Source organism: Lampris incognitus, chromosome 3 (assembly GCF_029633865.1).
Source record: "Lampris incognitus isolate fLamInc1 chromosome 3, fLamInc1.hap2, whole genome shotgun sequence".
In the NCBI taxonomy this organism is placed as follows: domain Eukaryota; kingdom Metazoa; phylum Chordata; class Actinopteri; order Lampriformes; family Lampridae; genus Lampris; species Lampris incognitus.
Window position 1 is genome coordinate 18,675,719 of NC_079213.1, and position 14,387 is coordinate 18,690,105.

The window sequence follows — 14,387 nt, forward strand, 5'->3', positions numbered from 1 at the left end:
GGACATGTCGGAGGTTGAGGTTTTACTGCCCCTAGTTGGGGGTTATTTGACTAAGCTCAGAGAGCAGGGCCTTGGCGTGGTTCACACCTGGAGGATGCCCTGTTGCACTCAGCACGGGCTTCTGGGTGACGCCACAGCGAAAAATGGCAAGAGACGGTCCGTGTCATCTTTCATCCATAATGCTCACTACACATGCCAACGGGCAAAGCAGCAGAGTGGGGGCTTAAACTTGTGCGACCTTTCCTCATTCCGACCTAACCGTACTGTGCTCAGGCAAACATCCATCCATCAGATATGTATGTATGAGCAATCTGCACAGTTAGTAAAAAGAAATGATTGTAAAACATATAGGTTACTTGAGTACGGGGACAAGGATGTACCCTGGACCGTGTATCTCTGCGGGAGCTCATTTCATTGGCTGTGGCTCGAGTAGGCTGCCGTTATAGCTAAGGTCAGGGATGCATGTATAAAGCGGGAATCATTTATGAGAATATTAGATTACGGGCCGGATTCATCTCCTAAACTGGATTAGGTAATAAAAGAGCCAGCAGCCTCTGAGGTCCATGTCGAAGTGCTGAGTCAGAGCCTGTCACTCTCTCGCCCACTCCGTCACTCTGTATCAAACAGACACACTATAGGCATAAATGCAGTTATACACAAGGAACACACAGCCTTGCATGCACTATTTTTTTTTCTGCATCTGCCCCCCACCCCGCCCCGCTTGGGCTCCTCTTACCCAAGCGGGTTATTGCCGCCTGTCATGGGATGTTATATACAGGCAGAGTGATGTGCCTGAGTGCTGCCTCCAGTTTATTTGAGAGATCATGCTTTTGTTGCTCGCCTTGCATTTCACCAATGAAATGGAAGAGCAAAAAAAAAAACCATGCACTCTCTTATTCCATCCATCTATCATTAATTCCAATCCCCGACTCAGTGGCGTTTCTGGCCCTTCTGGCGCCCTAGATGAGATCTCCACCCCCAACTCCCCAAAAAGCACCATCTTCAAGGGAAATAACACTTTTTTAAATTTTGCTATTATAAACACAAAATAAATAACGTAACAGCAGGTGTGCAAAAAGGTGACTCAACATATTGTGCCCACGGTTCGAATCACCGTGTTACCTCCGGCTTGGTCGGGCGTCTCTACAGACACAATTGGCCGTGTCTGTGGCAGGGAAGCCGGATGCGGGTATCTGTCCTGGTCGCCGCACTAGCGCCTTCTCTGGTCGGTCGGGGCGCCTGTTCAGGGGGGAAGGGGGAACTGGGGGGAATAGCGTGATCCTCCCACGTGCTACGTCCCCCTGGTGAAACTCCTCACTGTCAGGTGAAAAGAAGCGGCTGGCAACTCCACATGTATGGGAGGAGGCATGTGGTAGTCAGCAGCCCTCCCTGGATTGGCAGAGGGGATGGAGCAGTGACCGGGATGGCTCGGAAGACTGGGGTAATTGGCCATGTACAACAATTGGGAGAAAAGGGGGGGTAATCCAAAAAATAAAAATAAACGTGCAGTTGTAAAAATAGTTTTAATAAATATAAAATGTAAAAATTTTTACTAATGTGCAATTAAATATTTAACAACGGGTGCATCTCTCATCAGCCATCCATCCATCCATTCATTATCCAAACCACTTATCCTAATTAGGGTTGCGGGATGCTGGAGCCTATCCCAAAGACCCTAGTCATGTCACTCATAACAAATAAGTCTTAATTGTTTATTAAGTCTTAAGTGTTTTTCGTTTTATTTTTATAATCAAATACATATATATTGAATTGCCCCCAAAATATATATATTTTAAGGGGGGGGGGTGCCCACTACCTGCAGGTGGCGCCCTAGGCGACCACCTAGGTTGCCTCCTGTCCCAACTACAGCAGGTAGGAGGGGAGCAGGAATCTCTGCATGCTGTTCTTTTTGTTAGGAATTTGACTTCTACGCTTTGTACGATTCCTCATGGTGTTCATCAGGTTGGTGAGTTTTATTTCCAAGCAAAGAGTTTAGAGGAACTGCCTCGATATGAAATTATCAGGGTTCGGTGCTATACTAACGATTGATAGATTCACAGGAATTGAAACGCTTGTTGTCCATTCTTCCAGCCCTTCTTTTCTCCGTCAGTTGGTCTTTGCGGTCTTTCCCTGCGGCTGTCGTTTTGCTACACCTCAGTGACACCAGGCAGACCTCCATTAGAAAGTGAATGTACTGTGGTCAGACAGAAATGCTGAACGTCCCCTTTTTATTTCTTCTTCTACGTACTTCTGTTGAAATGGACGTTAGAGTGAGTAATGGGATGAAGGATTATTTATTCAGTGGAGCATGAGCGCCCCCTTGGTTTTCGTCTTCTTTCTGCTTTTCAAGGCCCATTTGCTGTAACACACACACGCACAGTAGGTCTGAATCTGACACTGAAATGTCAAAGACATTATTACAAGGGCTGAGGATGCATTTAGTGGTTAATTAACCATGTGATGCTACTGTTCAGATGATCGTTTGGGAGGGGTCTGCCAAAATCTCCCTGTCCTTGGACCACCTTTTCAACACAGGCAATGGCCTTTGGAGCTTAGCCAGGACTAATTTAGAGTCAATATGACCATTTAAATTCTGTCCGACTGCACGTGATGCGTACGTATGTCCACCTCTGGGACAGTAGCCATCTTCGCATTTGTCATTTACTTGATATTGTCCTGCCGGGGTGTTTGGAAAGCTGGTGGAGCCGTATTGGACCTGCTCTTACAAGATGGATGTTTATTTGTGGGTCATATAGTTGGGATGGATTTTTTTTTTTACTCTGATTTCTAATGATAGGAAGTGAGTTGGATCATAATAGTCATCCCATGTTTGGATAATCTAGAATTTGGGAGCGATTAAAAAAAAAATCACACACAAAAACCTTTCAATTACATGAAAATACTCAACACTCGAGACAACAGGGTGATCTCAATTAATCATTCCATTGTCGTGGGTAAGTGCGTCATTAAACATGTACGGATTTTCATGACCCAGACATTTATTTGTGAATAGGATAAAGATGATAAAGACCGCAGCTCCTCTGGGCAGAAGACACAGAGGGAATTGGGTAATCCAGGCTCTGTAGCCTCAGCTTTTACAACCATGCCCTCTAGTCAAAATGAAAGTCAAGATTTTTGAGCAGCGAGGCATATTTTTGTAATTTATGGCAGGACATCCAGGCCTTCTCCCTCCTTGTCACATACGTACTTTCATCTTCGCAGTTTGGCTTCATCATGAAAGATGGCAAATATTGAAGTCATCCTTCTTAGCCCAAGTATGTCAGCCCTTGTGGACAGCCAAATATACTTAGTATGGGCCAGATGATGCTGATACGCTTCATTCATTTAAAAGTGTAAATCAGAGGCTAACAAGACTGTCAGCAGCATGGGATTGAAGGTGCAGTAATTAGGTTCGCTGTCACAGTTGGGTTGTGATGGGAGAGGGCTATGCAGAGCCAGGCTAGTGAAACAGATGAGTTTCCTATTCTGATCTCACATCTGGGAACCCAGACATTTTCTAAGCTGCAGAAGAAGGTGTCTTCTATACACGGGGAATGTCAACTCTTTAATGTCACAGGGAAGTTGTGGTTGTAATGCTGGAATCCTTTTTACATATTAAATGCCAGTTCTGAAATTTTCACTTAATTTGCCGTTTGCTTCTCTGCAAAGAATTAGATCCTGTACATTTGACCAGAATTCCACATCCCGAGGACCAGTCTGCAATGCCGGAAGTCAGCACGCCCCGGTCCCCGCCTTTGCCTGCCGTCCAGCCTGCATTGCACCCTACCCCAATGCTCATCCCGGCAGGTGATGGGTCCACGGGGTGAACCCACCACCCGCGGACTGAAGCGGGAGATTGACAGGCGGATTGGTGCAGCATCAGCAGTAATGCAGACGTTGTACTGGACAGTTATTGTAAGAGGGAGCTGAGCCAGAAGGCAAAGCTCTCAATTTACCAGTCAATCTTCGTTCCAGCCCTCACCTATGGTCATGAGTTTTGGGTAGTGACCGAAAGGGTGAGATCGCAGATACAAGCAGCTGAAATGAGTTTCCTCCGTGGGGTGTCTGGGCTCAGCCTTAGAGATAGGGTGAGGAGCTCAGACATCCGGAGGGAGCTCGGCATAGAGCTGCTACTCCTTCGTGTCAAAAGGAGCCAATTGAGGTGGTTTGGGCATCTGATTAGGATGCCTCCTGGGTGCCTTCCTTTGGAGGTTTTACGGGCACGGCTAACTGGGGGGAGACCCCGGGGTAGACCCAGAACTCGCTGGAGGGACTACATGTCCAATCTGGCCTGGGAACGCCTTGGGATCCCCCAGGAGGAGCTGAAGGGCGTTGCTGGGGAGAGGGATATCTGGAGTGCCCTACTTAGCTTGCTGCCACCACAACCCAACTCCGGAGAAGCGGCTGATGATGAATGAATGAAAAAAAAAGTTTGACCACCGTAGAGTAAAAAACACGAGTGATAAAAAAGTTCTCATTATTACCACAACATACAACAAAAATCCAATATTTTGAAGCTTTTGGTACCTTAAAAGTGTACTTAGTTGGTTTTTCACTGTAGTCTACGCTATACAGTAGCTTGCTAAATCAATGGTTCCCAACCAGGAACCTGTTTCCCAACCAGGAACCTGCACACCACGACAGACAGCGCTGGTGTACATCAGAATGGAAATGACTTGAGTCGGCCAAAATTAAAGTGCAACCTTCTGGGTCACATGTGGCTGTTTCAGATGTCCTTTTGAAACTACAGATGGATTATATATAACAAAGCTGACACGTAAACAAACAGAATTAGAAAACTAGCTTGGCTCCCAGTGCCACTTTTCTACAGAATCGCCACCTTGCCTTGAAAACCATTCTATGGCCACCTAAGCCTGTTCCCGCAGATCCTCTGTCTGTCCTCTTCGTTTTAGAAAGTGGGTTACTGACACACACAAGGGCAGGATGGTGTGGTGGAGGTGGTCTCCCCTCAACCATGACATAACAATGCACTCAGCCACTGACTGGGGACATACCTGTTTACTGCACTGTTACATGCAGCCAGCTGGCTTTAAATGTGGCTGAGACATTGAGATTGCTCTACGGCTAGATTGGACAGGGACATGGTGGTAGGGTAATGACATGATAGCTGTATGCAAGAGGATATTTTGCTCCCCTGCAAATTTATGGCAGCTTCTGTGAACTCTTGTGTGAACATATCTCCTCGGAGTTTGTGTACTGGTTTGCATGAATGCGGCTGATTCACTTCCAAACCATAAAATTAAAGAGATATCCAGGAATTATATGGTGACCTTTCTAAAAGAAAAGGGATTCAAATGAGGATTTGAGTGGAATTTCATCTTGGAATGATAAGGGGATCCTTTCCACATTTTTGGAGAGAGGCGCAGCCGTGGCCAGAGATACCAGCTCAAATCAGACTTGAAATTATCCAGTGATCTGATTTATTCACCACATTTTTGGCTAAGGCCTCATTATTGGTGGTGCACATTAACTCATACTTGGGTCTCTGGATTTGTGCCGCATGTGCGTTTGTGTGTGCGCGCACACGTGTATTTGCATAAATATTTACGTGTGCGTGTATGGGAGTCCACACATGTGTACATATATGCATGTGTGTAGCATATCCATTTGCATCCCTGTGGGTGGTGTGTGTGTGTGTGTGTGTGTGTGTGTGTGTGTGTGTGTGTGTGTGTGCGCGCGCATGTGATGTCAGCACAACCCCAGGAGGCCTAGCAAGGGCTCGTTTGATTGCAGCCTCACAGCTGGCGTGCAATGTTAGCCAGCCAGAGAGACAGACAGACAGAATGAATAGATAAATAGCACGGAAAGAGAGGTCTTGTGGCTTTAGCGTGCCTTCCAAGTCAAGGCGAGAGAGAGAGCGAGAGCGAGAGCGAGAGCGAGAGCGAGAGAGAGAAAGAAGAACCAGAGGGGAATAAGTGACAATGAATTGTGATAAGAGAAAAAGAGAGCTAAGGAAGGCGGTGGAAATGGGAGGACGGATGGGATAACAGATAGATGGAAGCTAGGGAAGCTGGGGGAGAAGGGGTCCGCAGGTGTAGCTGTGAATGTCAAGACAAGCTCCACCTGTCCATCAGCTGATCAAATGGGCATACAAACTCTTGTTCATGGGCTCTCACTCTGGGTCAAATGCATGGTGATATGAGATATGATGAACACTCAACCCTCTGTGTGCGTGCGCGCACGCACACACACATACACGCACACACACACATGCATACATATTAGAAGAAAAATGCTTGAAAACAAATTTGTCCACACAGATGGTATGGCAGGGCAGGGCTTTACTGTAGGATGTACAGGCGAGCAGATCCCCTGCTTAGCTTAACTGCCGTGGTCAGAGGCTCATGCTGCTGGGCAATTGGGCAATGGAATGGAAAAGCCTAATTTAGAATCACATGACTGAATGTCCCTGAATAGAAAAGAGTGTGAGAGAAACGGAGATACAGAAGCAGAATCAAAATTACAGATATAGCAAGTGTATGTGTGTGTGTCAGTATGTGTGTTATGTGTGTGTGGCTATAATGACCAAAAAATGTAAAAAAATAAAATAAAATAAAAAAAGCTGGGAGACAGAGAAACAAACAAAGAGACAAGCAACTGAGAGTAACACACACACACACACACACACACACACACACACACACACACACACACACACACACACACAACTCCCATGAGTATGGCTGTCATCCGTCACTATGCGCAGCACGGGAACATTCCAGACTCATCTATTTTGGCTTGACTGTGACTGCTGAGAGAGAGATTTACTGGGCGAGAGAGGGAGAGGGAGAGAGAGAGAGAGTGAGAGAGAGAGATGGGGAACAGGGTGGGGTGAGAAGGGGGATAAGCGGGAAATGCTGAAAAGCTTAGGCTGGAGAGCCAGAAACAGAAATGGAATGACATTGACGAAGAAGAGAGAGAGAAAGAAAGAAAGAGGGAGATGAGAAGACCATGTATTGTTCAGAGACTGAGAAGCTGTTATTCCATGACTAATCCAGCTGTTCTCTTTGGACATCAAATGTGTGTGTGCGTGTGCATGTGTGTGTGCATGTGTGTGTGTATGTTGCGTGCATCCAGGTGAGATTAGATATGCCAATAAGCAGGGGTGTCTCGGATGACAGCGGTTTGTTAATTGAATGAGTAGTGGGATACAGTCAGCTTTAAACATCGATATGGTTGATGTGTTGTAGTTCATTGTTTACCAGCCACATCTGCAGTCAAACTAACCACTTTCCAACGGATCACTCCATTTCTAAACCACCTGGAACGTAAAACCAAAGGGACCATCAGTCCCACATCAATAATGCTTTACCATTATCTCTGCATGCATCATTTTACTATCCCCAGTACAAGTGGGTGAACTGGGGGTTCGAGAGAGTCTTCTCTCAGATGGGCCATATCCTCAACTGTCATGTACTACTAACAGTAATAATTATGAGTCATAATGGTACATGTCAGTTTCCATTATTTATTGCTTACTGTGTCAATGGTAGATTTGCTGCGTTTGGTTGGAGGTTAGAGCACCGTGTTAATTTTTATTGTTATGTCATGCGCTTACATAATAAGTTATATGATTGACATAGAGGCAGACATGGGGTTTGACTTTCTATTAACGCATTTTACAGTGTTTACTGTGTTGTTACTCAAGTGCATTGGTGCTGCGACTGGTTTATTTTTCCACTTAGATGAATTATATACATGCCAGTCAGTCAGCCAGTCAACCAGGACATGCCATGCTGCCCTCCGTTGCTTTAAAAGTGCAGTCTGTTGAGGGGTGTCTGTCCAAATGTGAATGGAATATGGACTTCAGGGTCGGTTTTATTTGGCCAAGTATGTGCAGGCCTACACATACAAGGAATTTGACTCCGGTTCCTCCTGTCATGGTTGTGTTTGTTTCCAAGGCTCACCTGTTCCCCATCACCTGATCGGCTTACCATGTCTGTCCCTGCCCCTGCTTTGCTCACCTGTCCCCCGTTCGGCTTGCCATTTCGGTTCCTGCCCCTGCTTTGCTCCCCCCAGTGACGGTATCGTGACACCTCCACATGTACTCACACAGAACAGACATACAGCTAAAACAAAGATAACAAGATAAACATAAATATTTAACTACTATGTACAGATGTAGTGGTTGTGTTTATTACATAGTACTTGTGTATGTATGTGTAGGCCTACACATACTTGGCCAAATAAAACTGGTTCTCAACAGACTGCACATTTAAAGCAATGGAGAGCAGCATGGCATGCAACCCAGCCACTGAGGATGCACAAGCCAGTGCATCCTTAGTGCCGGTCCCAAGCCCGGACAAATGGGGAGGGTTGCGTCAGGAAGGGCATCCGGCGTAAAATCTTTGCCAAATCAAATATGCGGATCATAAATAAGACTTACATACCGGATCGGTCGAGGCCCGGGTTACCAACGACCGCCACCGGTACTGTTAACCAGCAGGGTGTCGGTGGAAACTATGCTACTGTTGGGCGAAGGAGAAGGAGAGGAGGAAAGCATGTCCAGAGGCAGCTAGAGAGGAGGAAGGGTAGGCATGTGGAGGTGAGAGTTGGAACTTTGAATGTTGGCACTATGACTGGTAAAGGGAGAGAGCTGGCTGACATGATGGAAAGAAGAAAGGTAGGCATACTGTGTGTGCAAGAGACCAGGTGGAAGGGGAGTAAGGCCAGGAGTATCGGAGGTGGGTTCAAACTCTTCTACCATGGTGTGAATGGGAGGAGAAATGGGGTAGGGGTAATTCTGAAGGAAGAGTATGTCAAGAGCGTGCTGGAGGTGAAGAGAGTGTCAGACAGAGTGATGAGTATGAAGCTGGAAATTGAAGGTTTATTGCTGAATGTTATCAGCGCATATGCCCCGCAAGTTGGGTGTGAGATGGATGAAAAAGAAGAATTCTGGAATGAGTTGGACGACATGGTGGAGAGGGTACCCAAGGAGGAGAGAGTGGTGATTGGAGCGGACTTCAATGGACATGTTGGTGAAGGGAACAGAGGTGATGAGGAGGTGATGGGAAAGTATGGAGTCAAGAAGAGAAATGTGGAAGGACAGATGGTGGTCGATTTTGCGAAAAGGATGGAAATGGCTGTGGTGAATACATATTTCAAGAAGAGGGAGGAACACAGGGTGGCGTACAAGAGTGGAGGAAAGTGCACACAGGTGGACTATATCTTATGTAGAAGGCACCATCTAAAAGGGATTGGAGACTGCAAGGTGGTGACAGGGGAGAGCGTAGCCAGGCAGCATCGGATGGTGGTCTGTAGGATGACTTTGGAGACCAAGAAGAGGAAGCGAGTGAAGACACAGCCGAAGATCAAATGGTGGAAGTTGAAGAAGGAAGACTGTTGTGTGGAGTTCAGGCAGGAGTTAAGACAGGCACTGGGTGGTAGTGAAGAGTTGCCAGATGGCTGGAAATCCACTGCAGAAATAGTGAGGGAGACAGCTAGGAAGGTACTTGGTGTGTCATCAGGACAGAGGAAGGAAGACAAGGAGACTTGGTGGTGGAATGAGGAAGTACAGCAAATTATACAGAGGAAAAGGTTGGCAAAGAAGAAGTGGGATAGTCAGAGAGATGAAGAAAGTAGACAGGAGTACAAGGAGATGCAGCGTAAAGCAAAGAGAGAGGTGGCAAAGGCAAAGGAAAAGGCGTATGGTGAGTTGTATGACAGATTAGACACTAAGGAAGGAGAAAAGGACTTGTACCGATTGGCTAGACAGAGGGACCAAGCTGCAAAGGATGTGCAGCAAGTTAGGGCGATCAAGGATAGAGATGGAAATGTGCTGACAAGCGAGGAGAGTGTGCTAAGAAGGTGGAAGGAATACTTTGAGGGGCTGATGAATGAAGAAAATGAGAGAGAGAGAAGGTTGGATGATGTAGGGATAGTGAATCAGGAAGTTCAGCGGATTAGCAAGGAGGAAGTGAGGGCAGCTATGAAGAGGATGAAGAATGGAAAGGCAGTTGGTCCTGATGACATACCTGTGGAGGCATGGAGATGTTTAGGAGAGATGGCAGTGGAGTTTCTAACTAGATTGTTTAACACAATCCTGGAAAGTGAGAGGATGCCTGAGGAGTGGAGAAGAAGCATACTGGTACCGATTTTCAAGAACAAGGGCGATGTGCAGAACTGTAACAACTACAGAGGTATAAAGTTGATCAGCCACAGCATGAAGATTTGGGAAAGAGTAATAGAAGCTAGGTTAAGAGGAGAGGTGACGATCAGCGAGCAGCAGTATGGTTTCATGCCACGAAAGAGCACCACAGATGCGATGTTTGCTTTGAGAATGTTGATTGAGAAGTATAGAGAAGGCCAGAAAGAGTTGCATTGTGTCTTTGTAGATTTAGAGAAAGCTTATGACAGAGTACCGAGAGAGGAGGTGTGGTATTGTATGAGGAAGTCAGGAGTTGCAGAGAAGTATGTAGGAGTGGTGCAGGATACGTATGAGGGAAGTGTGACAATGGTGAGGTGTGCGGTTGGAATGACGGATGGGTTCAAGGTGGAGGTGGGATTACATCAAGGATCGGCTCTTAGCCCTTTCTTGTTTGCAATGGTGATGGACAGGTTGACGGACAAGATCAGGCAGGAGTCTCCATGGACGATGATGTTCGCGGATGACATTGTGATCTGTAGTGAGAGTAGGGTGCAGGTTGAGGAGAGCCTGGAGAGGTGGAGGTATGCACTAGAGAGAAGAGGAATGAAAGTCAGTAGGAGCAAGACGGAATACCTATGCGTGAATGAGAGAGAGGACAGTGGAATGGTCAGGATGCAAGGAGTGGAGGTGACAAAGACATCTGAGTTTAAATACTTGGGGTCAACTGTCCAAAGTAACGGGGAGTGCAGTAGAGAGGTGAAAAAGAGAGTGCAGGCAGGTTGGAGTGGGTGGAGAAGTGTGTCAGGAGTGATTTGCGACAGAAGGGTACCAGCAAGAGTTAAAGGGAAAGTTTACAAGATGGTTGTGAGACCAGCTATGTTATATGGTTTGGAGACAGTGGCACTGACGAAAAGACAGGAGGCGGAGCTGGAGGTGGCAGAGTTGAAGATGCTAAGATTTTCACTGGGAGTAACGAAGGACAGGATTAGGAACGATTATATTAGAGGGACCGCTCAGGTTGGACAGTTTGGAGACAAAGCAAGAGAGGCAAGATTGAGATGGCTTGGACATGTGTGGAGGAGAGATGCTGAGTATATTGGGTGAAGGATGCTGAATATGGAGCTGCCAGGGAAGAGGAGAAGAGGAAGGCCAAAGAGGAGGTTTATGGATGTGGTGAGGGAGGACATGCAGGTGGCTGGTGTGACAGAGGAAGACGCAGAAGACAGGAAGAAATGGAAACGGATGATCCGCTGTGGCGACCCCTAACGGGAGCAGCCGAAAGTAGTAGTAGCAGTAGCAGAGCAGCATGGCATGCACTGGTTGACTGGCTGGCTGACTGGCATGTATATAATTCATCTAAGTGGAAAAATAAACCAGTCGCAGCACCAATGCACTTGAGTAACAACACAATAAACACTGTAAAAGTGCATTAATAGAAAGTAAAATGTGTACCAAAGAACCGTTGTTTGTCTGGTAGATTCTCATTACCTAGGGCTTTGAATACCGAAGGGGTAGAAAGCAAAACAACAAACCCTCCTGAAATCTGTTCCATTTTATAAAGGGTTATTGTCAACTCACAACACGCTAGTGTTGTAGAAATGCTTCTCCTGGCTCTCAAGTGCTTTATGGGGTCTCTGCTGTGATGAGAACATTATTGCAATTTTTTTTTTTGAGAGGTCTCTTTGTTGACCCTTTCTCTCCGTTAAGCTACGTCCGACCTTCCTTCCCTTCACCTATAATTGCTTGTTCCCTTGTTGCTAAGCGGGTGTTTCAGGTTGAGCCGTTTTAACGGCCAGTCGTTGATCACATTTGGTTTAATTACCTCCACAGGGCGGGAGGAGCAGCAGAAATCACGACCTGATGCATATTCAATAAATTGACAGAAACAGTAAATGGAAAGGATACTCGGCGATGTGCGCTCATCTGTTCATTGCGGGTTTATGTAGGTATGACCTTCAGATGATTCCCAGCCGCGTGCAACGCTAAAATGAAGAGACTCTTCAGATGGCGGGTTATCAGGGAGTCAAGGCTCATGCATGCCGACCACCTCCCCATATCCTATGCACGTCTTTGTAACAGACCCATATTATGAAATAGGGGAAAAAGGCCATAAATGATTCAAGACATACCATGAATAAATTCCAGGGGTCTTTGTTTTCTCACCTCTCTCAATGCATTTGGGGTAATTCAGCACATGCGAGAGTAATGTGAAGCAGGAAGTGCAGTCCCAAATTAAAAATGGCAGACTCTGATAGACCACCGACTGGGATGATCAGATGTCTTCCGCCTCTTCTAACATTCAAAGGAAAACAAAAAGCGAGGTACAGCCTTGGAGAAACAAACATCCCAGAGATGTTGCTTTCTAAAGGAATGGCAAGCTACTTTTTATTTATATGAAGGCTAAAGAGTTCCTCACGAAATGAAGGGAATCCATGATTGAAAACCGCTGTTCCATCCATCCATTATCCAAGCCGCTTATCCTGAGTAGGGTCACGGGATACTGGAGACTATCCCTGCAGCCATTGGGCGGCAGGCGGCGAGATACCCTGGACAGGCCACCAGTCCATCACAGGGCCCACACACACACACACACATATATTCACACCTAGGGACAATTTAGTACAGCCGATTCACTTGACCTACATGTCTTTGGACTGTGGGAGGAAACCAGAACACCCGGAGAAAACCCACGCAGACAAGAGGAGAACATGCAAACTCCACACAGAGGACGACCTGGGATGACCCCCAAGGTTGGACAACCCCGGGGTTCAAACCTCAGACCTTCTTGCTGTGAGGCGACCGTGCTAACCACTGCGCCACCATGCCGCCCACCGCTGTTCACATTTGATATTGTTACTTTTCCTTTATCTTTCATAACAAGGTGCAGACCTTTCACTTGCGTGTCACGTCAGGTAAGGTGTTAAGTGTTGTTTATCATTTGTGTTTATCAGTAAAGGCTAAATGAGAGTTGAGTCTTGACCTGCAGAGACATGGCCGCTTAGGCTCCACATGCTTTCTTCATTTACTCATCAATGGGGTTTACTGGCGGCTGAGAGATTGAAGTTTGGACATCGGGGACTGACTTTTATTCCTGCAGGGGTCCTTTGTATTCCTTGCTGTCTGCTGAGAAAAAGCTTTCTATTGATTCCCACTAACTAGAGAAGGGGATTTGGAAGCTGAGGCATACATGGGTATTGAAAAGACAAACAAGGTCCTGGCCAAGTTTGTCCATTTCCATGGAGAGCATGGAACTCTTTAAGTTTGGTATTAACAAAATCTGTGATCGACATGCTTTTTTTTTTTTTTTTTTTGCTCGTTACCACTCAGCTTTGTTTCTGCAAGTAGTGGCCACCTCTCCTGTATGTTTATGTACATTTAAGTGTGCATGCTGTCTGTACATAATGGGCCTTGCCTGTGTGTGTGTGTGTGTGTGTGTGTGTGTGTGTGTGTGTGTGTGTGTGAGCATGCTGCTATTACTTTAATTGTGTGCAGTTACTGTGAGAACTTGGTGCTGCATCACAGGGAACAATTGTCTGAATGACTTAAGCTTTCACAGTGCTAATTTAAAGAGCTCACACTCACATTGATGGCGCAACTTTGGTGAGGCTGTAAGAAATTACTTCCGCCTGCCACCCAATGACTGCTGGAATAGGCTCCAGCATCCCCGCGACCCTGAGAGCAGGATAAGCAGTTCAGATAATGGATGGATGGATGGATGGATTTTTTTTGACAAGGATATCCAGAAGACTACCAATAGTCTGTTTGCTTTGGTCGGAATCAGTAGATGAGTTGCTACTTTATTGCATTTTCCCTTTGGTGGGTTTGGTTTTACACGCCAAACTTCCAAGTGAACCAAAATATATCAACAAAAGCCATGTGGGCACTGTCACTCCATCCATTGGTCAAAAATCTTGTGGGGTTGGTGGGCAGAGAAAAGAGAGTTTGTTTTTCTTCCAGGATAGCTACCAATTGGCATTAGTTCATAATTGTGGCCATCATTTGGACCATATACCAAGCCAAAATATGTGAACAGAATGGCACATTTGAACGCACTTCAAGGCAACGTCTAGACAACAATGTGTTGCTTCACGTTACACCTCTTCCTAACATACAGCGAGCAAATGAGCTCTAGCAGCTGGAGTGCGAAAATTTGTCAAGATATACCACGAGTGATCTCACAGCACGAGGAAGGAATGGGATTTTTTTTTTGGCAGCAGTTGTGATTTCTCCCTCTGCAAATGAATAAATGTCTAAGTTATTTATTCATAACCAATGTAAT